At 48.8% G+C, this 23,658-nt stretch overlaps 1 protein-coding gene and 1 non-coding gene across 2 annotated transcripts in view; one reads left to right on the forward strand and one right to left on the reverse strand.

Annotated features, from left to right (window-relative positions):
- LOC144149635 (uncharacterized) overlaps positions 1–23,658 on the forward strand; it is a 377,896-nt gene that overhangs the window by 198,531 nt on the left and 155,707 nt on the right. The gene's annotated exons all lie outside the window — the stretch shown is intronic.
- Positions 10,612–10,684, reverse strand: Trnat-ggu (transfer RNA threonine (anticodon GGU)). The gene has a single exon. It is a non-coding gene; the product is annotated as a tRNA-Thr (tRNA).

The raw sequence follows: 23,658 nt of genomic DNA on the forward strand, positions 1-23,658 counted from the left end.
CATAAACTCGCTTATCCGGCTCTTATTTGCATTAAAACTAAAGCGTAAAACACTGGCAAACATTAACAGCCGTTTTTGGTTTTGAACCAGATTGTAATACGCACCTAGATTTTAAGGCTACATTAAAAAAAAAGAAAAGAAAGGTGCGTGTTAGAATCCCGCAGATACGGGAATGCGGTACGCGAAGGAGCGATGCCATTCGGGCTACAGGACGTTACTACATCCGGGGTTTATATTCCCGGGTCTGGCGGTCGTAATCCCCACAGCGAGAAAATGCGAGCAACGCTGCAGCAGACAACTTTCGGTGAACAACCGTGAACGAATCGTCGGTCGTGGGACAAACTGATGTGGACCAAACTGATCGCTGCGACCAACGTCGCAGCGATCAGCGAATATTGAGTGCGCTGATTCATAAAATGTTACCTTTGAGTTTGGTTGCCTTCTAATGTCATGTGTACAATAATATTCTTATTAGTGCACACATTACTTATTCTCATTAGTGTACACATTAGTGTACATTACTATACCGCAATGTAATGCGAAAAAATCTTAGCGTGCTAACAGCACATTCTCAACTGCCAAGCGGTACGCACGTCTGTGAAGGGTGTTTGAAACCGCCTTTACTTCTCACATTACAAACGTTCCCACGATCGTCGTTCACGGTGAAAAAAAAATAATGAAAAGGTGTCGCTGCGATTTGGAACCTACAAGCGGGTTTCCTTCCTTCGGATCCTTCAGGGTCCCACCTAATTCTATCGCATTTTTGCAAAAATTTATTTTGCAATTTTTTAAGCATTCAGACGCACACAACCACCCGCTTGTCTTTTTACTGCCGTAACTATAATGCGTCTGCCTTTGGAACTGCCGTACGGAGAAACATATTTCTAGAGAGGACGAGGATGCGGACCGTATAGCAATATTTGCTTTATTATACAGACCCCGCAACACTTTGTCAACTTTTTTTTCTAAATCTTAAATGCATTCAGAACGTAGCCAACAGACACATCCAGTAGAATAGGGAGTTGCAAAGTACCTCTGCCAGAAAGGCCCACCAGATAACTTAAAAACTTGCTCGAAAGAATTTTTCATCTTTCCTGGTCTTGGAGTTCTTCGAGCGCTGAAATCAGGTTATTACAGCAATGTAGCGGCTATTAACCGCTTGCGTTTTGTTGCAGCCATAAACTCATTCGATAGCCACTTTAAAAAAGAAAGCTACAAAGGCAACGCACAAACGGAAGGGGGATAGTTCTGCTACGACGCGCAAACCACGCAGTGCCGCTCTATGCTCGTGACAACTGTAGCTTTTACAATGGTTCCAGACGCGAATGAAATAGTTTAGTTTGTACAGGGATGGACAAATTAAATGCGAACACGAAAATATAATTACTGACGTTCGGGTTTTTAGCGACGCTTCTCAAAGTTGTACGTGATTTTCTAGTTTTATTTGAATTGGAAACGTTGTTTCTACGAAAATTTAATTTCACCGTGGCCTGTTTATTTTGTACTGTCCAAGTGAATTCTGAGTTGATGTTACCCCATTGTTTTTATTGCGTTGTATTGCATTGTATGTGCGTGTACATTCTATTTGTTCTGCCCGTCCTGGTTGGACCATTTACTTGGTCTGCAGTATTGTGTAAATAAATAAATAAATAAATAAATAAATAAATAAATAAATAAATAAATAAATAAATAAATAAATAAATAAATAAATAAATAAATAAATAAATAAATAAATAAATAAATAAATAAATAAATAAATAAATAAATAAATAAATAAATAAATAAATAAATAAATAAATAAATAAATAAATAAATAAATAAATAAATAAATAAATAAATAAATAAATAAATAGAACACACAAACGACGTGATTTATTTCGATACAAGACCAATCGACGCGAAGCTGAATTACAAAAACAGACTTGGGAGATGTGGCTTTCCAAATATACCAATTGCGCGTCATTATTGGCCCTCCACGAAGAGTATTTTGCAATTTCGTGTGTTCTGGATCATTATGTTCTGTTCGCATTTAGTCTATCCATGACTGTGCGTTTACTTTCCATATTGTTTTTACGGACATTATTATACTCTTATTTAACGAAGAGGTTTGCGTATAAGAAAAGGCTGTTGCTATGTGAAAATTACCATTGGCAGCTGCCTAATATTTTTACTGTTTACCTCGTCGTTCTCTAGTAGACGATTTCGTTGGCTTGGGGCATCTGGGCCGCCACTGTGATGCCCCCAATTTCTACGCTAAATAAGTACTTTTTATTTCCATTTCATGTAATTCCACCCCGTTTCTTTAGTTCATAACGGCATTTTGAAGGTGCTGTAATGAAGCCAAATGAGAGTTACCTGAGCAAAGCTGATGTGCACAATGTCGAATCCTTTGTATAAGTACGCACCGAATGTAAAGGACTGGCATCCGATAAGTGACCTCCTCACTCACTTCACCCCGTTAGAACTCGTGAGGCGGCCTTTTTGAAAGAACGGGCACGTTGCCGGATTTGTTACGCGGCACAAAACTGGTAATGGCAAAAAAAATTGCACACAAGAAAAATGTAGCAACGTAATCTCGTTAGAATCGCAGGAACGCGGCGTTTCACAAGTAATTAACTGTCGGTTTATACCAAGCTAAAAACTTACATATCTTATTTGATAAAGTAACGGGAATATTTTAATTCACTTGGAGATTTCATGTTTTATTTTCTTTTTCGCGCCAGTTTATAGGCTGAAATTTTAAAGCTCCTTCTTCCCCCTACGGAATGCAGCTTATCAGATGAAAATTCCAAACGAGTTGTGACGTTGCATCCGGTTCCGTGTTGCGTTGTGTAATGAAGCTCTTACCGGCGCCTTGACGCTTAGCTTTCTCAAATTATATTTGTCGCCGCAAAGCGCAGTTTGCACAGCGCCGACTAGTATGCGCGGCTCAACACGGTAAAGAACGAATAAGCTATATAGTATGCGCTCGAAAACCCGCCTGCAGAGCCGAGGGGCGATTAGAAATGGGTTCGGCGCAAAAAAAAAAAAAAAAGCGAGAAAACACTCGCGCGGCACTAACGTGAAGAATGGAAAAAAATAATACATAAAAAATAAAAAAACACGCTTCGTCTTTTGGAATCCGATTAACAAAAAGCTCGATTTTCAGCGTTACGAGCTCCGGAAATCTCCCGTTCACGGCTGAAAGCATGCACGCACGCTGCGGGCACGTTTTCTTTTCTTCGTTACAAAACTGCGAAGCGCGGAGGCGCAAAAAAAAAAAAAAAAGCGGGAATTTTAATCGCGCCAGCCGGGGTCAGTTTCCGATCGGAGGGGCGTTCGCGGGTCGAGATTAAAAGTTCGCGCCCTGTGATTATGTAATTTGTCCCCCTACGACTAGCGCGACGAAGCGGGCAAGGAGGAGTCCTCCGCAAGAGGCCGCTGCTCTTCCGTCTTGCCTCGCTCTCGGACTCCCTGCGTATTTCGTCTGAGTGGATTGAAACGCTAGGCGCGTTCTTTTCGTCCCACGCCTGAGTATATAACCGGCGCGGATTGCCCGAGTTCCTCGTAATCATTAGTCGACGGGGACATCGACGCGAGCGGCGTCTTATTCGGTTTAATTGCTGTGCAGAGCTGCTCATTTGCAGCGGGGTGTCATAGCGGCGACGTCGTTTTAGTACGGGTGGCGTATAGAGAGGGAGCAAACGTGTGCAGTGCGAAAAGCACTGGATGGGGAGGAGTCGGGTCGCGGTGAGCTGTTGAATCCTTCCAAGAGAGAGAGAGAGCAAACATCTTTATTTAGTCCGGCAGCTGGGACGCAGCCTAGTCGTCGTGTCGGGCCGCCACTCGTCGTCGGCTCCCTACTCATGCATTGCCTCCAGTGGAGGCAGCAGTTTCGGGGCGCTGGCGTTCGAGGGCCCCCAACACCTGCTGGACGGCCGTATGTTGTATTTCGTAGTCCTTGTCTCTGGTCGCACTTGCGAGAAGCGGCGGGAGCGTTTTGGCTGTGTTGGCTTCACTGGGGTGTAGTCTACAGTCCCACAGAATGTGAGATGCTGTGGCTCTGTCCTTCTTACACAACACACACACGTCGCTTGGGAACACTTCTGGACACATGTGTTTGGCTATCACCGGAGTCATTAGCGCATTAGTTTGTAGTTGTCTGTACACGACCGCTTCTCGTTTCGTCAGACGAGGGTGCGGTGGTGGGAAGGTCCGGCGGTTAGCTCGATACCACTCAAGGATGTCCCTATAGGTGGTGAGTGGCGACGCTTCGTCGAGCTCTTGCTCTGCAAGTTGGAGGCTGGAGCTTGCGCCGCGTCCGGTGAGCGCGTGCGCTGCTCGGTCCGCCTCCTCGTTGCGGTTGCTGCCCGTACCCAACGGGCCGGCGTGCGCCGGGAACCACCTAATAGTCATCGTCATTTCTTTGGGAGGTAGGGCCCCGCACACCCTCACTGCACTGTGGGAGACACGATTTGTGGCGTAGTTCACGATCGCTGTCCTCGAGTCGCTGATCACAGTGGTACACTTCGGACTTGTGAGTGCCAGAGCGATCGCCATTTCCTCGGCGTGATGCACACTCTTGGCTTTGACGCTGCCTGCGGTGTATAGTTCGCCGGTGTTGGCGGCTATAACAGCTGCCGCATACGTGTTCGGCTGATTTGGGTACTTGGCCACATCTACGTAGTATGCTCCCGAGTCGTTGGCGTGCGATGCCGTGAGTGCCTTCGCTCTTGCGAGCCTTCTCTCTTGGTTGTGTTCGGGGTGCATGTGGCGGGGGATCGGCGATACGTGGAGTCTGCGGAGCAGGTCCTGTGGGAGTGATACATGTTCCTTGTCGTCTTGTAGTGCTTGATTTTGGTAGCCGAGCCGTTGCAGTATGTAGCGTCCCGTTCTTGTTAGCGATAATCTTGTAAGCTGCGCTGTATGCTGGGCTTCTGCTATTTCATCTATAGTGTTATGTATGCCTAGCTCAAGGAGCTTGTCCGTGCTAGTGTGTGGATATAGCCCCAATGCTGCCTTGTACGTCTTGCGGATGATTGCGTCGAGCCTCTGGCGCTCGGCTGATTTCCAATTGTGGAAGGCCGCGATGTATGCAATATGGCTGATTGCAAAGGATTGGACAAGGCGGAGGAGGCTTGCTTCCCTCATGCCTGCGTATCGGGTGGACACCCTTCGGATGAGTCTGGTGGCTGCCGATACCTTTGTTTCCAGTTTGCTGATGGTGGAGCCGTTCCTTCTGTTCCCGTCCAGATGAAGCCCGAGGACACGCAGGGTCTTGACATGTGGAATTGCAGTCCCGTCTCTTGTTCGAAGGGTGATGCTTGTGGTCGTAGATGTACTGGCGCATTTCTCTCGTGGTGGTAGGATGAGGAGTTCAGATTTTGAGGGAGAGCATGTTAGACCGGTACCTCTCAGCCGATTTTCTATCACGTCAATTGCCTGTTGTAAGGTGGCTTCTATGTGGCCATCGCTGCCCCCCGTCACCCACAGGGTGATGTCGTCGGCGTATATTGTGTGCCTGACGTCGGGGAGTTTAGCAAGCCTGTTTGCCACGTCAATCATTACCAGGTTGAACAGCATGGGTGAGATTACCGACCCCTGCGGTGTTCCGACGCTGCCCAACGACTTTGTGGGGAGCTGGATATCCCCCGCCTGAATTGTTGTTGTTCGGTTCGACAGGAAGTCTTTGACGTAGCAGAAGGTCCGGTGTCCCATATTAAGGTGAGATATTTGTTCCAGGATTGCCGAATGGCGGATTCGATCGAACGCACTTTGGAGGTCCAGGCCTAGGACTGCTCTGTTGTCGAGGGTGTTGGTTGATTGGTCTATGACTTCGTGTTTAAGTAGCAGCATAGCATCTTGTGTGCTTAGTTTCGCTCGGAAACCCAGAATTGTGTTTGGGTACAATCCTTCGTTCTCTAGGTATAATTGCCATCGGTTAAGCAGCACATGCTCCAGAACTTTGCCTATGCACGATGTGAGTGAGATGGGACGCAGATTGTCGATGTTAGGAGGCTTTCCAGGTTTAGGAATAAGGACTGTTTTCGCTTCCTTCCATCTTTTGGGCAATCGGCCACTGCTCCAGCATTTGTTGTAGAAGCGTGTTAGTGCGGAGATGGCATTATCGCTTAGGTTGCGGAGAGCTTTGTTCGTGACCTTGTCGGGTCCGGCTGCTGAATTGCTGTTGATCGTTTGCAATACTGCCCTTACTTCCCAATCCTCGATGTCTCTATCGAGGAGGTCGTTGCTTGCTCCCGTGTAGTCTGGGAGAGGTTCGGGGGGAGTAGCGGGCAAGTATTTGTCGTTTAGACGTCGGCAGACCTCGGCTTCGCCAAGTTCTTTCTGAGCTCGGTGTATGATGCGGGCAAGTACATGGTGTTGCGTCCCTTTGCTCTTGGTCTCATCTAACAGATGGCGTAACAAGTGCCAAGTTCGACTTTTGTGCAGCTGTCCGTCAGCTTCATTGCACACTGCGTTCCATTGTTGGCGACAGAGGACTGCGCAGTGTTTCTCAATCTCGCGGTTGAGTATCGCGACCTTCCTACGAAGCTTTCGGTTGTGCCGCTGTTTCTTCCATCTATTGTGTAACGAGTTCTTTGCTTCCAGCAGGTGAGCAAGTCGGCTGTCAGCTTGAGGGAGGGAGTCGTCGAGTTCGACGTCTGTGGTGGCTGTTCGAACCGCTTCTTTTAAAGCTTGCATCCATTCTTCGATGTCGTCCATCTGGGTCGGGGAGTTCTCCAGTGCTTTACGATAGGCTGTCCAGTCCGTTATGCTTTGTTTTTTGGGAGTGCGCCCCATGGTCCTTAGCGGTACTGTGATCTCTATGATGCAATGGTCGCTGCCCAGCGTTTCGCCGGTATTGCGCCACCGTATCCCAGCGTTGCTGCGTGTCGCCTTACAGAAAGTAAGGTCCGGGTTCGTGTCCCGTTGTACGGATGAGCCGATTCGGGTGTACCTTGCAGGATCGTTGATCAGCTGGTAGCCGGCGTCCATGGTGTCCTCGAGCAGGTTGCGTCCCTTGGCACTTGTCTTCGGGTAGCCCCAGTCGGTGTGAGGCGCATTGAAGTCGCCGCATAGCACCGCGGTGTTGTCTCGGGCTAGTTGGCTCGTTTTGTGCATTAGGGTTCTGAATTTTTGCTGGTAGTGCTTGGGGTTGCTGTATATGTTTACTACGAAAGTGCTCTCTTTCTTCTTCTTCCCGGTGACAAGTTCCACTACACAGTGTTCGATGGCGCTGTTATGTAGAAGTGTATGTTCGATGTAGGTGATACCCTTCTTCACCAGGGTGCATACTCCCTGACCGGCGCCTTTACCGATGGCTCGCGCACTGGGTGGGCTGGCGTGGGAGCGATACCCCGGAAAAGTCGGAGGGATCTCACTATGCGTTTCTTGGAGTAGGATAACATCTGGTGATCGTGGGAGCTGTTTGATGTATTGTTGTAGGGCTGCTCGTCTGCGCTGGAAACCGTTTGCGTTCCATTGCCAGACAACTAGTTCTCGGTTAGGGGCTAATGCTGCTCTGGCCATGTTGGGCGTTGGTTGGGTTGCGGGTGGTGCGTTCCGGAGCCTAGTTTAGCGATGGCTGCTTGCATCTGTACGAGTGTTTCTTGCATTGCCTGAATGCTGTGTTGCGTGGCTTGACACATCCTTCCAAGGAAATCTATTGTTTTAAGAAATTGGCGAATAACCACCGCCTTGAAGGTTGTTTGGTTTTGTGAGCACGCTGCACTCGTGAAACACACTATGCGGTCTGTAAACGGAGCTCTTCGTGAGTCAAGCAGCGCACAAATATTTCCGGAACCTACTGCAAAAGGATTGTAAGTTGAGATGGTTACGCTGGTTGCGCTATTTTCAACAGCCGAGGTGTTCAGCTCTGGCCTTGACTGCAGTCTCTCGCTGTGTCGTGTCACGCTCCCTGCGGAGCAGGTTTTCCGCCCTGAAGAAAACTTGTTCCCCGTATAGAAAAAAATTAATAAAAAGTAAAGGTAGGTCTTAGGACCTTCGTATTTTGGTATAAGAGGACTCATATTCCCCCTGTGAAAATTGCTTACCAGCAGTGCATTTGTGCTCAGAGGTGAGGCCGACTTATAAGGAGGTTCGGTCGTTGAAAGCGAGCTTCCCCACATTGCCTGTTACGCAGTGAAACATGGTCGTCTGCGGAGGCAGTATTGTTGCAGAAAACGGCTCTAACTCTCGTGTTATCGAAAGTGACCCCCCAAAAAAATTTTATGCCAATTAACTAATAAGAATAGTCTGCCATTACGCTGAGTTCCATTTAGTTGTCCTAATTATGTAGTTCACAGCGAGGTTGTGAACATCACAGAGTCACCGTCTGTTGTCGATACATCGCCATCTACGGAGGGGGTATGGTTACAGAAAACGGCTGTAACTGTTCCTTTACCGAAATTTTCTGGAGACAAATCGTATGACAATTAGCCGCTAAGACGACTCTAACATTACGCACAAGAAAGAAGCCGAAGCTAAATGGAATCTTCGTAAAGACTACCCAGAGCTCCGCTGTTCCGGCAGGTTTCACACTGGGTGAAACTGCGTATAGTTTTTTTTTTTCTTCTTTTTTGTAGCGAAAGCTACAATGGCCGTATTCTCGCCGTTTCGCTGCGACCGGTGGCCGCACCGCGAGCTGGGCGGTTCCCTAGCTGGCAGCGGTTTCTAGGGAACCTGCTGCGGCTAGGGAACCTAGCGATTCCCTGTCCGCCGCAGCTGGCAGCGCTGCTCGCTGCGCCCAAACAAACAAACAAATAAACAAAGAAGTAGAGAAAAAAATTAAACATACCAAAAATGAAAATTAAAAAATAAAAATAAGAAAAATCGTATGTATAGAAGGGGCGGCTCGGTGGGATTCGTCGTCAGGCTTCGTCGTCGGAACGAAATCAAAAGGAAGCAGGGAGCCGCCGAGACGGAGGAAGAACGAGCCGCACGCCTCGACAAGCGTCGTAAGCGTACAGAGAACCAAGCTAAACAATAGCATTAACCGTACCTCCCGCTACGCACTTCCAGGCATAACTGAGTTATGCTACAGCCAAATTTTTTCTTCTCTTATTCTGCAAAGCTCGAGGCCTCCCCCGACGGGTTAAATAATGGATTGCATCGATTAATCTGCAGAGCGCAGCCACGAATAAGGCTTCGGCTAATTAACTTCATTGTCGAGCGCCAGTCATTATTTAATTAGGAATATTTTGCACGTTGAACATGAGCGCAAATTTCGCTGTTCCAGGAGTTGCTGTACGTGCGTTTAAAGTTGTTTACTTCATTTGGGGCACTAAGTGGCGGTCACTTTCAGCAGGAAAGATTTTGGCTCTACTTTGGGTCTTTTCTGTACGCGATAAATGGACATGCGTATATGGCGCAAAGAACGGAGGAGGGAAAAAAAAAAGGAAAATGTAATAGTAAGAAAACGCAAAAGCCATTTACGTTTATTGTAACAACGCTGAGCTCGACCTCTGATAAGTAATGTTCTGCGAGTAATTTTCGCCGTCAGCAACTTTTTTTTGTCTTGCATGCGCTGCGGACATTAACGAACGGGCAACGGACGAGGCCACTGACTGGGCCTATCATGCAGTAACGACCACCGGTATCGCAAGCGGTGAAGCACTCTTACGCAGCTCTCGGCGTCGGCTTTTACAACGATGCGTGCACCTTTTGCTTTCCCAGAAGAAGAAAAACAAATTCAATGAAACAACCCGGAGATTATGATACTTTGTACAGTGCGCCCAGTGCACACTGAAGGCTTTCGGTTTTTAATTTGATTTCTCGTTTTTTCTCTCTCTCTCTCTCTTTTGATACTTTCGTCAACTTCTGTCCCTCCCTCTTTCTCTCTGGGTGTCCAGCCCTCCAAGATGAAGTTATGCGTATCCTACTGACTATATTCAGAGCCCATGTGGGGTGCTTGTATGTGGGTGTAATAAGGGCGGACATAAAATGTAAATGCCGGGCTTTACAGAACGTGCCGTAGCCACTCCAGGCCATGAGCAAGCGCCTGCGCCGTGTCTGTTGTCTGTGTTCTTTGCAGATCCATGAAAGTGTCTTCTTTCTGTTGCAAAGAGCGAGACTTCCATAAATAAATTAGGTCTCCCAGGGAAGGGGTCTCGCATAAGACGCGGGCACTTTTCGCAGTTTAATCAGCCGCACTATTCACTACTAGAGGGGAATGTAACTATGTTTTGCATCATCGTATTCGTTCTGGACGAGGGAGCAAAATTAGAAAGAACGGAAGCACTGAAACGTGCTCGAGCGCGTTGGCTAACTTCGCGCAGGTTTTAGAAGGCGCCTTTTCGCTTTCGGCGTTCTCCCTTGTCTCATGGACGGAAGATTTCGAAGATGGGTGTACATACATACATACACACACACACACACACATATATATATATATATATATATATATATATATATATATATATATATATATATATATATATATATATATATATATATATATATATATATATATATATAGCGAATCAGAAAATGGGAAATGAGGGGCTCCGTGAAATAAGACAGAAAATAAGGGTTGGCAGTCAAGGAAACCTCGGAAAGCAAAGGGGAGGTTGTGGTGGGTTATAGAAAGAGATGAAGAATTTTTTTAGTCGAAAAGAAAGTGGTGAAAAAATGCCCGCCGGGTGGGATCCGAACCCACGACCTCCAGAATACCGGTCTGGTGCGATAACCACTACGCTACCGGCGGGGCTGTTTCCCCAGCACTTTCTCGGGCACAACCTCCCCTTTGCTTTCCGAGGTTTCCTTGACTGCCAAACCCTTATTTTCTGTCCTATATATATATATATATATATATATATATATATATATATATATATATATATATATATATATATATATATATATATATATATATATATATATATATATATATATATATATATATATATATATATATATATATATATATATATATATATATATATATATATATATATATATATATATATATATATATATATATATATATATATATATTGTGGCAACGTACTGTACAGACACACACGCAAAAGAAGGAGTATATATATACAAAGCGAGTATGCCGTACTGTATTTAAACGGCTCTCCTTTCGGACAGCGGTAATGGTGATGACGAGTTATGGCGTCTTTTCGACTAACGCAGAGCGCGCCTTTCGTTCCTGCAGTCCCCTCGGCGTTTTCCACTAACACGCGCCGGCGATCTTTTTATGCGCACGTCGACCGTCCTCTGGATCCATTTACGACGAGGGCCGAGCTAGCGAGCGAGCGCGCGCTCTCCGAAAGTGACGCCCATTTTCATGCACGCCGGACGAGAAAGCCTTCACGTGCGAGGTGTAATCTACATCAGTCCGTGCCTCGCCCGTTCTTCTGCAGACTTCTCCTCCTTCTCCTCCTTCTTCCGAGACGCCTGGTTCTCCTGTCTTGTTATTCAATGCTGCATCTTTTTATGGTCGTACGACAGGCCCCCCCCCCCCCCCCCCCCTCTCTCTCTCTCTCTCTCTCTCTCTCTCTCTCTCTCTCTCTCTCTCTCTCTCTCTCTCTCTCTCTCTCTCTCTCTCTCTCTCTCTCTCTCTCTCTCTCTCTCGATCTCGATCTGTTTCCCCAGTGCTTTCGCGCACGTGTGAGCCCCGATTTGCACGGGCGAGGGCGTAGCTGATCGGTGGAGGTGGTGTCATAATTGTGCATAATGTAGAGCCCCTTCTGCGCGATCGGTAAGCGGCTATCAATGGCAGATGCGACGTGCCCTGAAATTCCTGCTCTTCTCAGCGCCCTGGACTGTACCGCCGAGATGCGACGTTTGGTGCGCCTGTCGGAGAGACTATGCGTACGCGCGTGTGTTAACATGTATTCCCTCCTTTTATACGTTTCGCTTTTGTAGACTAGACAGCCGGGTTCGGAGACCGCCATTCTTAGTGTCTGTCCATTCACTGTCTCCTTATTTTGCTCTTTTGAAGGAGCCATGAAGACAGAATAAAGATTTGGTTCGTTAAAAAGTCTGCACAATAATAACAACAGCGAGAAAAAGAATGTCAATTGTACCGTACATTTCTAACAGCTCAGCTGTAAATGTTAAGGAAGGCAGGTGAAGACGTGGCGGCCCGCCAGCTTCTTTCTCGCCCGTTGTTCATGACGTCATGGAGATTTGTTTGGGCGATTGTCGGCCGCCGACTAAAGCTACCGCCGAGGAACGTGACTGTCCGATTGTAGCTGTGCCTCTAGTGCCTTTTGATCGTACCACGTGAGGACAAACGCGCACTTAAACAAATTACAACTTTGTTTTTAGTGTTACCCTTAGAACTTCACTGCTGACATCGCTGAATTTGATTTTTTTTAGAAATTTTCTGTTTGGTAAAAAAATATTCATGTCTGTTAAAAGTGTCTGGGTTGCAGAGTGTTACCGAGGGCTAGTTTTTTCAAGTTAAACGAGGCTGTGATTGGCCCTCGCGGCTCCTACGAAGTCTTCGCATCAATTGCGTTATGCAGTAATAAGGCTCGTAGTGTGTATGCTTTATTGCTTTGTTAGTGACTGCCATACAGCGGGAGGTTGCAACCGATAGGCGTTATCAGCACGCCTTCATGCAAAAATCTTAATCCCGAACTCTTCCTCCAGACGATTTTGATTCTCCTTGGTGCATCTTTCCATATTAAACAAATCCTGATTTATTTGGATTGGCTTTTTTTGGAACTCTTAAGCTTCGATGTGCACCGGGCACCTCTGCTGCTTTTATTTCATTAGGAGGGTTTTAGATAACGGCATCGACTTTGCAACTAGCTATCGCTCGCGACGTTGCAGCACAAATTAAACTGCGTGTGTGTAATCGCCAACAAATGCGAATACGCGGCAGTACAACACCACATGGGATGTTCGATGCGTCAGGCTGACCTCATGATAAAAATTATAGCTGTTTAACGCGCCAAAGCTGCACATCGGCCGTTTGGCGCGCGGTAATGGGGGGCTCCGGATTAACTCTCTTTACCTCAGGATATTTAAAGGGGCCCTGAAAGGCATTTTGAGCACACTAAATGAAGTAGCGCAATCGTTAGATTGGGTCGTCAAGGTCATCTGGGCCAAGTATTACTCTTTTACGCGCAGCGGAAAGCTCTCACTTTTGTTGCAAAGTTCGTCGCTTTTTTCTCACCCTTTCCTTCGTGTTTTTGGACGCCGCCATCTTCACATGTCTACATCATCGATTCCCAGATGTTCGTCATGAGCTAGACATCCTGCTATTGGGCGGCTTTTTCACGCACTTCCGGCAAAGAGATGAGTCGTCTGCTCAGCGTCGGCTCGCCGGCTGATCTGCCAGGGGAGTGTCGGAGTGCTTGAACATTTTACGACAAACGAAACAAGTGTAAACAAACGCTTAACCGTTCGTATTGAATGCAACACGGCCATAACACGACATGGATATTCTCTTACCGGAGTACGTTCCATAAAGAAAGCGTTGAAGCCCCGTGGCACTTCTTTCCTGCAATCGCAGAGAACGCCCGGAGCCGAATGCCCGGGTTTGACGGATACATTTTTTTCCACTTCAAAACAATCCAGAGATGCGTTTCGAACGAACACAACGTCACAACATGCGTTGCAAGTCTGAACCGCGATTGACAGACGATGGGTTGCCTCCTCCTGCCCGTCGTAAATTCGGCACTCACCTCGCGCGCGGTTTGCGGGGACGAACAGCAAGTCACTTAACTCTGACGCGCAAGCCGAGATGGCTTTTATCCACGCACACTGCACATACCCCATGCGGGGTTGAGTCGTACGTCGCTCGAGAAAGATAATCCAGACCATGGGAAGCACTATCCACCCGCAGAAGCACAACGTCGCATTTCATCGCGAAACAAAGGCGTCCACAACACACACACTATCGCCTCCTGTAATGCCAAACGCATCTCACACTTCCTAATGAGAGTGAGTGGTACGCCTGCAGTGCCCACATGTATCGAGGTGGGGCCCCGAGCTGAACCGGGATCACGCAACCGTAACTGACTTCTGGGGCGGTTTGTGCCTTGTTGCCAAGGCAACCGATGTTTGAGATCGTCAAAGAAAGGCGCTCGCTCCAGCGCTAGAAAGCTCAGAGCCGCGCCGGAGCATGTTTTGCCAACGTTGCCGCTCTCCACCACGCGTCGCCCCAAGCTGAACTGGTCACATGATTGAAGCGTTTTGTGCACGGGTTCTGTATAGGATTAAAATGTCTTTTTCACATGGCGCGGGCAGGAATTACCACCACCGCAAAATAAGACCCGGCACCAGCGGGGCCACATCTGATACGGCGCTTTTTGGATAAACAGTGCGCGGTGCATGAAAGGGACCGAGCGCACGATCCACCCCGAGCGGCTGCGAGTTCGCCGCCGATTAAAAGGTGTTTAAAGAGCTCAGCTGGGCATTGCAGCAACGCACACCGCGAAAGGGCAAGGCCAGGCCGCCGCACACATGCGGCCAGATTTTTCGTTCGCTTGTCCATCCTTGAGCGGAGTGCGGAATTCATGGTGTCAACAAAACTTGCCCGTAGCAGACGGCAGTCGGAGGAGCGTAATGCGGAAGTACGTCACCGCTGACTAGCGCAGCATCACGGGAGGGAGTGCTCGCGCGCTGTCAACAGTTGAAAAGAGGAAGAAACGCGGCGCGACGATAATGCGCGGTTTTTAATTTACGATTTCTCAGCTAATACTCATCGCTTTAACAAAATTCTTGCGGGAGGAGATTGCTAATACATTGTCTTATTTGGTTACACGTACATCCATGCATCGGCGGAAGGGGTTTCAGGACCCCTTTAACGTTCGCCGACATGTCGACACACAGCGCGTTTTCGCTTTTCGCCTCCATCTGAAAAGCGTCCACCGTGGCCCGGGGTGGAACCGCGTCTTTGGGCTCAGCAGCGCAGCGCCTTAGCCACTGAGCCACCCGCGGCGGATGCATCTGCGCATGTTGTAAATTCTTGAACATGTGGAGAAGGAGAAGGCGCCCCAGGTTGTTTCTCACGGTAGTTCGGCGGGGCGTTCGCCTGTGCACGACTGCTACCCGTTTGCTTCGCTTAACCGGCATGAATAAAAATTGAATGATTTTTTCTAAGCTGAGGTTCCCTCAGGCTGCTTCGAAAGTCGGAGCTTCGTATGTCATGTTGAAACGAGAGCAAAGCTGTAGCTTCCTATATGGGACCGTCGTTTTGACTGAAGGGGACGAGCTTTCTTTTTAATTTGGTTATTTTTTTTTATTTCCTTCCTTATTCTTTTTTCTCTTTCTTGATTTTTATCTCCGTCATTCTTTATTTATCCCCCTCCTTTTTTCTTTCGCACTTCCTTCCTCCCCTTCTTCTTTTCTTAGTTCGGCCTCATTTCTTTCTTCTTTCTTTCTTTCTTTCTTTCTTTCTTTATGTCCTTCTGTCTTTCTTTCTTCCTGCCTTTATTTCCTTCCTTCCTTTCCTTCTTTCATTCCTTCATTCGTTTCTTTCCTTTATCTTTATTAATTTCGTCCTTCCTTCCTCCCCCTTCTTTCTTTCTTTTTCCCGCTCCGCGCCCTTTACGTCTGCAGCGTTACGTATCGATCCGGCGCACGCTGACACCCTTCCCCGCGGGACGACAAATTTCCGCGCGGGGAAATTTATCCTGCCTTTGGCAGCCGTCTTACGCCCCGCCATAAGTCATACTGCCCTTCGTTCGACTCCCAAAAGGAGAACCGAAAAACTTCCGTACACTTGTGACACAAAAATACAAAGTATCAAAGCAGGGGTGTGGTGAGACGCCTGTGAAGTAGCGGTGGTTTGGGAACACGCAATGCGGCGTGCATACGCAAATGAGACTTCCAGTTGGCCTCTTTTCAGCCGCATCCTCCGTCGTGAAGATTTACTCTCGTCCAGTAAGAAGGATGATGGAAAGCCGGAGGAAGGAACAATGGAAACAATGGTGGCACTAGGTGAGGGTGATGGGAGAGGAACGTCGTGGATTATCGGGAGCAGCTCGACTTGAGAGGGAAAAATTGCACCCACTCGTGCGTGGGATCCGGAGTGCCGACAGCGGGCGCAATACTAGAGGAGAGGAAGGGGAATAGCTGCAGAGGGATAGGGTAAGACGTACACGGTAGACGGGAAAACTCGGTGCAGGCACAAGGTGGGAAAATTCTGAGACGGGGAACGGATCGGGATGACTGAGGATGTGGATTTTAATGACTTAAAAATGGATTATGACGACCTAGGATATAGAATTATGTTACTCACGGTATGGATTCGCAGAGGGGAGGGTTGGGCGAATTTATAATCCATCATCAACTACACAGCGCGGCAATAACACAAGGACGAAATAAAAAAACGACGAATATTAGGACGAACCAACCGTCGCGGTGCCTTTCTTTCGTCCTGTGTGTGTGTGTGTGTGTGTGTGTGTGTGTGTGTGTGTGTGTGTGTGTGTGTGTGTGTGTGTGTGTGTGTGTGCGTGTGTGCGTGCGTGTGTGTGTGTGCATGCGTGCGTGCGTGTGTGTGTGTGTGTGTGTGTGCGTGTGCGTGCGTGTGTGCGTGCGTGTGTGTGTGTGTGTGTGTGTGTGTGTGTGTGTGTGTGTGTGTGTGTGTGTGTGTGTGTGTGTGTGTGTGCGTGTGCGTGTGTGTAGTTGATCACAATATGTGTTCGGATGACTCGGGATATGGACTTGAATATCTGAGGATATCAATTTGGTTGGCCCAGGAAATGGATTCGGATGACTGAAGATGCGGGTTGGGACGACTTAGGGTATGGATTTGGTTGTCCCTAGATATTGATTTGGATGTCTCAGGATATGGAATCGGATGACTTGGGTTATTGAGTGGTCGAAAGGCTCTCTAATCTATGGTAGACGCTTTCGCCCTGCTGTATAGACGCAGGTTATGGACTGGTCGAAAGGCTCTCTTATGGTAGACGATTTCGCCCTGCAGTAGACGTGAAATCATAATGACGACGATAATGACCACAAAACGGACAGAAGCGCCCAGTGTTACCCCGTCGTGTGCTGTAATTCGAGTCCTCCTGCCTGGAAGGTGTTCGTTCAGCAAGCGCTCCGCAGAAGTCGCCGCGGTTCCAGTTCCATTGCCGTTCCGCCCCATCGATCCCACCACGGGGCTTCCACAGTTCGGCGCATCGGTTTTGCAAAGCCTCGGCGGAAGGGCGCGGCTAACGAATATGGATGGCCGGCCACGGGTGAACCCTCGCTGCCTCGCCGTTTATTTCCGGCGCTGTACCATAAGCTCACTGGTCGTCTTCTGTAAGAGCGCATTTCGGATCGTTCCGTGTGCGCGTTTGCGGTTCGAGGAAAACTTTCTTCCTCTCCGTTCTTTTTTTTTTTTTTTTTTCCCCGCAGGAACTCGATTACTGCACGGAAGTGCCGCAGGTGTGCAGCTGCCGCGAGGTTTTGTCCTCCGTGCATGTGCATGCTTTTTAAGTAAAAGCTTATCCAGAAAAGATGCGTTAATAGTTTTACCAGACGCATATGGGATTATTTTGCTGGGATTTTCCATCTACATTTACCGAACACTGTACGCCACATCGTTTTCTTTTTCAACGCTCTGGTTACTCTTCGATAGACCCACCGCGGTGGCGATGTCTGTGGAGCACCAGGGCGCGGGTTCAATCCCGGCCTCTGTGGCCGTTTTTCTGACGGAGGCGAAAAACGAAAACGGCTGTGTGTTTGAGATTTAGGTGCACGTTAAACATCCCCCACCCACCCACCCAACTTTTCACGCATGCATGGGTGCACTCGTTCACTCACTCACTCACTCACTCACTCACTCACTCAGACAGACAGACGGACGGACGGACGGACGGACGGACGGACAGACAGACAGACAGACAGACAGACAGACAGACAGACAGACAGACAGACAGACAGACAGACAGACAGACAGACAGACGGACGGACGGACGGACGGACGGACGGACGGACGGACGGACGGACGGACAGACAGACAGACAGACAGACAGACAGACAGACAGACAGACAGACAGACAGACAGACAGACAGACAGACAGACAGACGGACAGACGGACAGACGGACAGACAGACAGACAGACAGACAGACAGACAGACGGACAGACGGACAGACGGACAGACAGACGGACAGACGGACAGACGGACAGACAGACAGACAGACAGACAGACAGACAGACAGACGGACAGACGGACAGACAGACAGACGGACGGACAGACAGACGGACGGACAGACAGACGGACGGACAGACAGACGGACGGACGGACAGACAGACAGACAGACAGACAGACAGACAGACAGACGGACGGACGGACGGACGGACGGACGGACGGACAGACAGACAGACAGACAGACAGACAGACAGACAGACAGACAGACAGACGGACGGACGGACGGACGGACGGACGGACGGACGGACGGACGGACGGACGGACGGACGGAAAGACACTACAAGAAAGAAAACCCGCGATGAAAAGACTTGAATGCTTAATCAGGCCTTCTTACGTAACTGGGCGCTCGCTGGGAAAGTCTTGTTGCCCTTGTCCAACACCTTCCATCTAGCTAGCACGAGCGAGCTCCTACGTCGCCACTTTGTCGGTTTATTCGTGTAGTAAAATCTTAACTAATTTAACCGCGTAGCTAACGAAGATTTATTTTCTCTAATTTGTGGTCACTGTAAATTGAAAACACGGACTGCAGTCTCCATTCTTCCGTAATGACGCCACGCGTGGGTGCTTCCGTATTGTCTCGAAGGCGTTTGACCACCACGTCGCGTAAACAGGAGCGAGAACTAATGAGTTCCGGAAAGCCCCTCGGGGGGAGGTTGTTCGTGTAGCAAGCATCGCACGACGTTGGTTTCCGTCGCTGTGGTGCCAACGTGCAGGCACGCATACGCGTTGCTTTCCGCAAGCTCCACGGCATTCCCTCCGCGTTGCAAAAACACGCGGACCTTGCGAAGCAGGGAACTTTGCGTGAACGTGCTAGCGTATACGGGAGGGCTCATTTATATGCGAACCGTCGGGAGAACATGCGTTGCTCTCCGCCACGGGCAGTCCACGCCCCTTTTTGCTACGTGTTTGCGCGACGATTCAAGGCGAAGCCAGCTGTTGCGTGTACGTGTCCTCAAGCGCTGGCCCTTGTATGTTTGTGAATGCGTGCTCGCTGGTTACGCGATTGCCACGCCCGCTGCGGTCTGATCACTACACGTGTACGTAGTTGTTTCGTATGCGCGAGAACCAGGCTAAGAACTTGGCCGTTCGAAGACGCTGTATTTCCTGCCTCGCCCTGGTGTAATTTTATTTTTTTCTGCTCCGGAATTACCTACCCGTCTCCACACTTCTTCCGCAAGAATTAGAGGGCGTACATTGTCTGTTCTTTTTTTTTTTTTTCAGTGCGTAGGATTTCTATGTGAATTCAAACGACGAAACGCGTCTGTGCATGTGTAACGCTTGACTGGTTGCTAAAATTTGTGAAAAGTGCTCCCGGAAGAAAAAAAAGGACCTTGACAGAAGAGAGAGCGGGAAGAATGTGATCAGCCGACTTCAAAAAGGCGCTACGTATACGGATGCATGGGATCTTATAAAGGCTTAATAGAAGGTGCGAGGGTCATCGAACGTTGATATCTGACGTCTGATATTGACCGTAGGAAAATGTCTTCCCAGCAACGCATGTGTGTACAGTGGGGAAGCCGACTGCAAATGAATTTGGCGTGTAGTGCTTCATAGGTATACATAAATGACCCCACTTAGGAATTAAGGGAAAGGCCCTGCGGTCTTCCCATATTAATGTCATGGTGTTCATACTTCCGCCGAAAATATGCCTTCCCATTCATTCATTTCGCTATGCCAACTTTAGGGGCTTGGTGTGTAGCAGGGCGGCTTACTTATTCAAAAATGCCCACTTGGGGGTATCTGGAACGGTTTTTATTTTCTCCTCCGACCTTTTATCTTATCTCCCCCCCCCCTCCCCCCCCCACCCGGGCCGAATTTCGCTGTCCTGGAGCCGTCTTGTAACCTGAACGAACGGACTTTGCCTGTTCTAGAAGTATAGTCCTTGTGAAAATTTTCTGGGCCGAACCTAAGCCTTCTGGACCGCAAATAATTCACAAAATAAGCTTAACCTTTAGCTGTGGCAAATCATTTTATTACAGTAAGAAAAAAAAAGGGTGTTTTCTCTAGCTTTTGGCATAAAGCGTTTCAGCCTCGCTCGAAATGTGAGGTTGTACATTGAAATTTTGCGGCCTGTGCACTATAGGCGTGACCTTGAAAATGTTGACAATGCCTGTACTGCACGTATTTGGTGTGGCGCCTTCGTTCGCTTTTTAGCGCAGCTTGCGGATGAAAGCCACGTCGAGCGCAAGCGATTGGTCCCTCTTCTTTTATCTCCGAACTGCAAGCTTAACGGAGGTGCACACGAATGCGAGTTGCAACGGTACATCTCGTCGAACCGCGGCTTCACGGTCCGGCGCTTATGTCCACCTCGTTTCCGTCAGTTCTGCGCCGCTGGCCTCTTCATTCGCGGTCAGGCGAACAGAGTCCCACCCCTCAACGAGGCCTGTGCGACTCGTCACGCAAAAAAGGTTGGCCCCGAATTCTCTATTTTAAAGCGAAGCTTTATGTGTCTTAATTACTGGTGGCGCCTGTAGTCCACCTCAAAACCCACTGCAGGAAAGGCAACTTCCGCCTGTAAAGCGTACTATGCCTCAAATGTACTGTTTCACAGGTGAAGCCTGCTTTAGGTTTCGGTTTTTAAAGCGAAGCTTTCTATGGCGTCTGTAGTCGAACTAAAGTCGAAACCGCCGGCGAGTCAAAGTCGGAACCCAGACGACAACAGAGGAATCCCCGGCCTCAAAGCTTCGCGTTCAACCGTCACCGTCGTTGTCGTTAGAAGTAGGGGTGCATGCCTTTTTAGCGGCCGAAACCGGACAAAGTTGTGACGTAGCAATTCAATGACGAGCGCGTAAAGAGGAGCGCCATAGACGACGTCCGCCCAGCGCCTGCTTTCCAGGAACGACGAGACGTGTACGCAATGAATTAATTTCGTACTCTAGGACAGCATAAAACCCTACGCTAATACGCTGTACTACGGGCCGCACACGCAGCCTGTTGCTCCGTGACCGAACGGCGGTCTACTTCCGGGCCTTGTACTCTCGTTCCAGGTGCCGCAGCCTGTCCATCTGTCGTCACGCGTCGGGGGACAGCCTATGAAATCGGTTCGTGCGTGACGCCGTCCTGGGCTCGTAATGGGACCGAAACTCTATGGGGACAGATGCGTGGCGTTGTAGGCAACGGGAGGAGGAGGAGGAGGAAGAGGAGGATAATGGAAAGAGAGGGTGGGGACATCTTCACGGTTCGTTCGTTTGCTCTGCGGTCCGCGCTTTGTTTTGCCGATTGTCTGGCCGTTCGACCGCGCACTGTTGTGGCGGCGACTTTCAACAATGGGGACGATACGAACGAGTGCGTGACCGTAATCTTTTCGTCGGTACTACGCCGGTATTGCGCCGGGTTCGCCCTTTGTGTTGCCCGGCTCCGTTCGATAGGTTCTTCCAAGTTCCTTGTATGTCGTAACATTGTGTACGCTAGCTTACGCGTCCTTGCGAAGTAATCGTTGAGCAGTACGAAGATTGCATTCTCAAAACGATCAGAACACAAAGCATGCCTCTAATCTTATTAATGCCGTTGTCGTCGTTCCTGGTGGAGGCAGGGGTTCCGAAGGGCAGTGCTTTCCCGTGTCAGTCCATCGGAATTACCTTCCTGAGACAGCAATGCGTTGAGTTGTGAGAGTACTGACATAACCTTAAGCATGTTTGGTTTAAACTAGACGGCATAGGTAGCGATGACGTCAAGTCCAAAATAAATATGCATTCTCGTACTGATACGGCATTTCAGTGTCAATTCTACCCCACTCCTGTCTAATGATTGAACCCGCGGTCCTTATAGTGTTAGATAAAACGGCAGCACTCCCCGGCTTAATTTTAGGATTAGAAAACAAAGCTTACCGATAAGGAACTACTGCCGCTTTGAATCACGCGATAACAAAGGGTCGGACAATGCTGTAGTTATCGGTCGTCCAGCGCTTTTTCCAATACGCGTGAAACATGTGCGCGGACACCTATAGGGGCAATACATTAACGCGGCAGTGTCCGGCGGCCACGCTTGCCTGTTCTTTGTTTAACGAAAAACAGGCTCAACTTGCACTAGTGGTTCAAGGCTCGAGAAACAGCAGAGCTGGGGGTCGACTTAGCGTCTCCTCACACTGCCAGCGGATCCCAAGAAAGAGTGAGCAGTGCAAAGCCGTTTTGCACTGCACTGTAAAGCAGAGACCGTTAAAGTATGTACAGCTAGTGTCTTATGGAGTGGTAGTCGTCGTCATCTATTTCATCGTCGTCTTCCGGCGGCACAACCGCGTAGGGCAAATCCTCTTGTAGCGCGTCCTCGCCCCGGTAGACCTCCACTTCTTCGTCAGTTAATCCGGTGGCCATCTCCACAAGTGGATTGTGAAGGGATGGCTGGACAGATTCGTAGTCATCGTCTTCAGCGCGCCGGAGCGGTGGCGCGCCGCGCCAAAGACGCGGCTAAGCTTGATGGTAAACGCGAAGCTTGTTGGTAAACACGCAATGTACAACACCAACTGGGGCGTTCGTTGCATGTTGACTTCCACTACCGCCGGGCGAACTTCGGGGTCTGCAAGACGAGCGCGTGCCCGCATAACCACCTGCTCTTGTGCCGAACGAATTACCCGTGGCCTACCCTCAGACCTGCGAACGTAAATTCAAGTTGTCATCATCATAATCATCAGTGCTCGTTAAGATAGTCCTTCCTGTGGGTCGTTCGTATCAAACATTGCGCGCTTGACCCTGTTGCTTCAAGCTTGAATGACATTCGTTGGAGACTCGATAACAGTAGCTATTAACTATTTATACCCCCCCCCCCCCCCCAAAAAAAAAAAATCCTGCCCTTCCACGATAGTAAATAAACTTCACACCAAAGGAACCGCCTGTAAATTTCTACTGATCGTACGTCAGCGGACACCAGCGTAGTCATATCGGTCGATTTTTCAAATTAAACCGGAAATTACTAACTTTTGCCATAAGTACTGTGCCTTCTCTGTTGCGCAAAACTTTGCGTTCACGAGTGTGTACGCGCAAATGAACTAACGCGGGGAACTGAATTTCTTCGTCGTAATATTTTTATCGCCCGACCGATTTTAATGTATGCGATTTCGGAATTCTGCGTGGCCCGGCATGCCGCTGTGACTTGTTGTCGTCTATACACGTACCGACACGCAGGGCCTCATTTTATAGGCGCGTTCTCTTGCGCTTCAGGAGTGCAGCAACGTTACGTAACGACTGTAGCTGGCTCGTGTTACTATTGCGTTCCGCCGAGTTCGGGTGCGACACACTGTAGCGATCGTTCCTCGCTTTGTCGTAATCGCCTTTTCTCGTTGAATGGCACTTCAGCACGTGCCGTAAAAGCCCGTTCAACGCAAATCGCTTTCACGGAATCGCCGCTTAAACGAAACAGAAGCCTCGACCTTATCCGGTTTTTGGGTAACGAGCCGCGGCAGAAATACCGTAAGAGGGATCTCTGATGTAACAAGAAGATTTGGTCTGTTTATATAACGTCGTTCCCGGTGTGAAACGGGTGTTTTTAATGATCGGTCTCCAACACCCAAGTCAGCTCCGGGGATTATTGTGGGTTAGTAACGGTAGATGATAACGTAAAAAAAAACAATTA

The sequence above is a fragment of the Haemaphysalis longicornis genome, unplaced genomic scaffold (assembly GCF_048455015.1).
Source record: "Haemaphysalis longicornis isolate Haplotype H1 unplaced genomic scaffold, Haemaphysalis longicornis Haplotype H1 scaffold_8, whole genome shotgun sequence".
Taxonomy (NCBI): Eukaryota; Metazoa; Arthropoda; class Arachnida; order Ixodida; family Ixodidae; genus Haemaphysalis; species Haemaphysalis longicornis.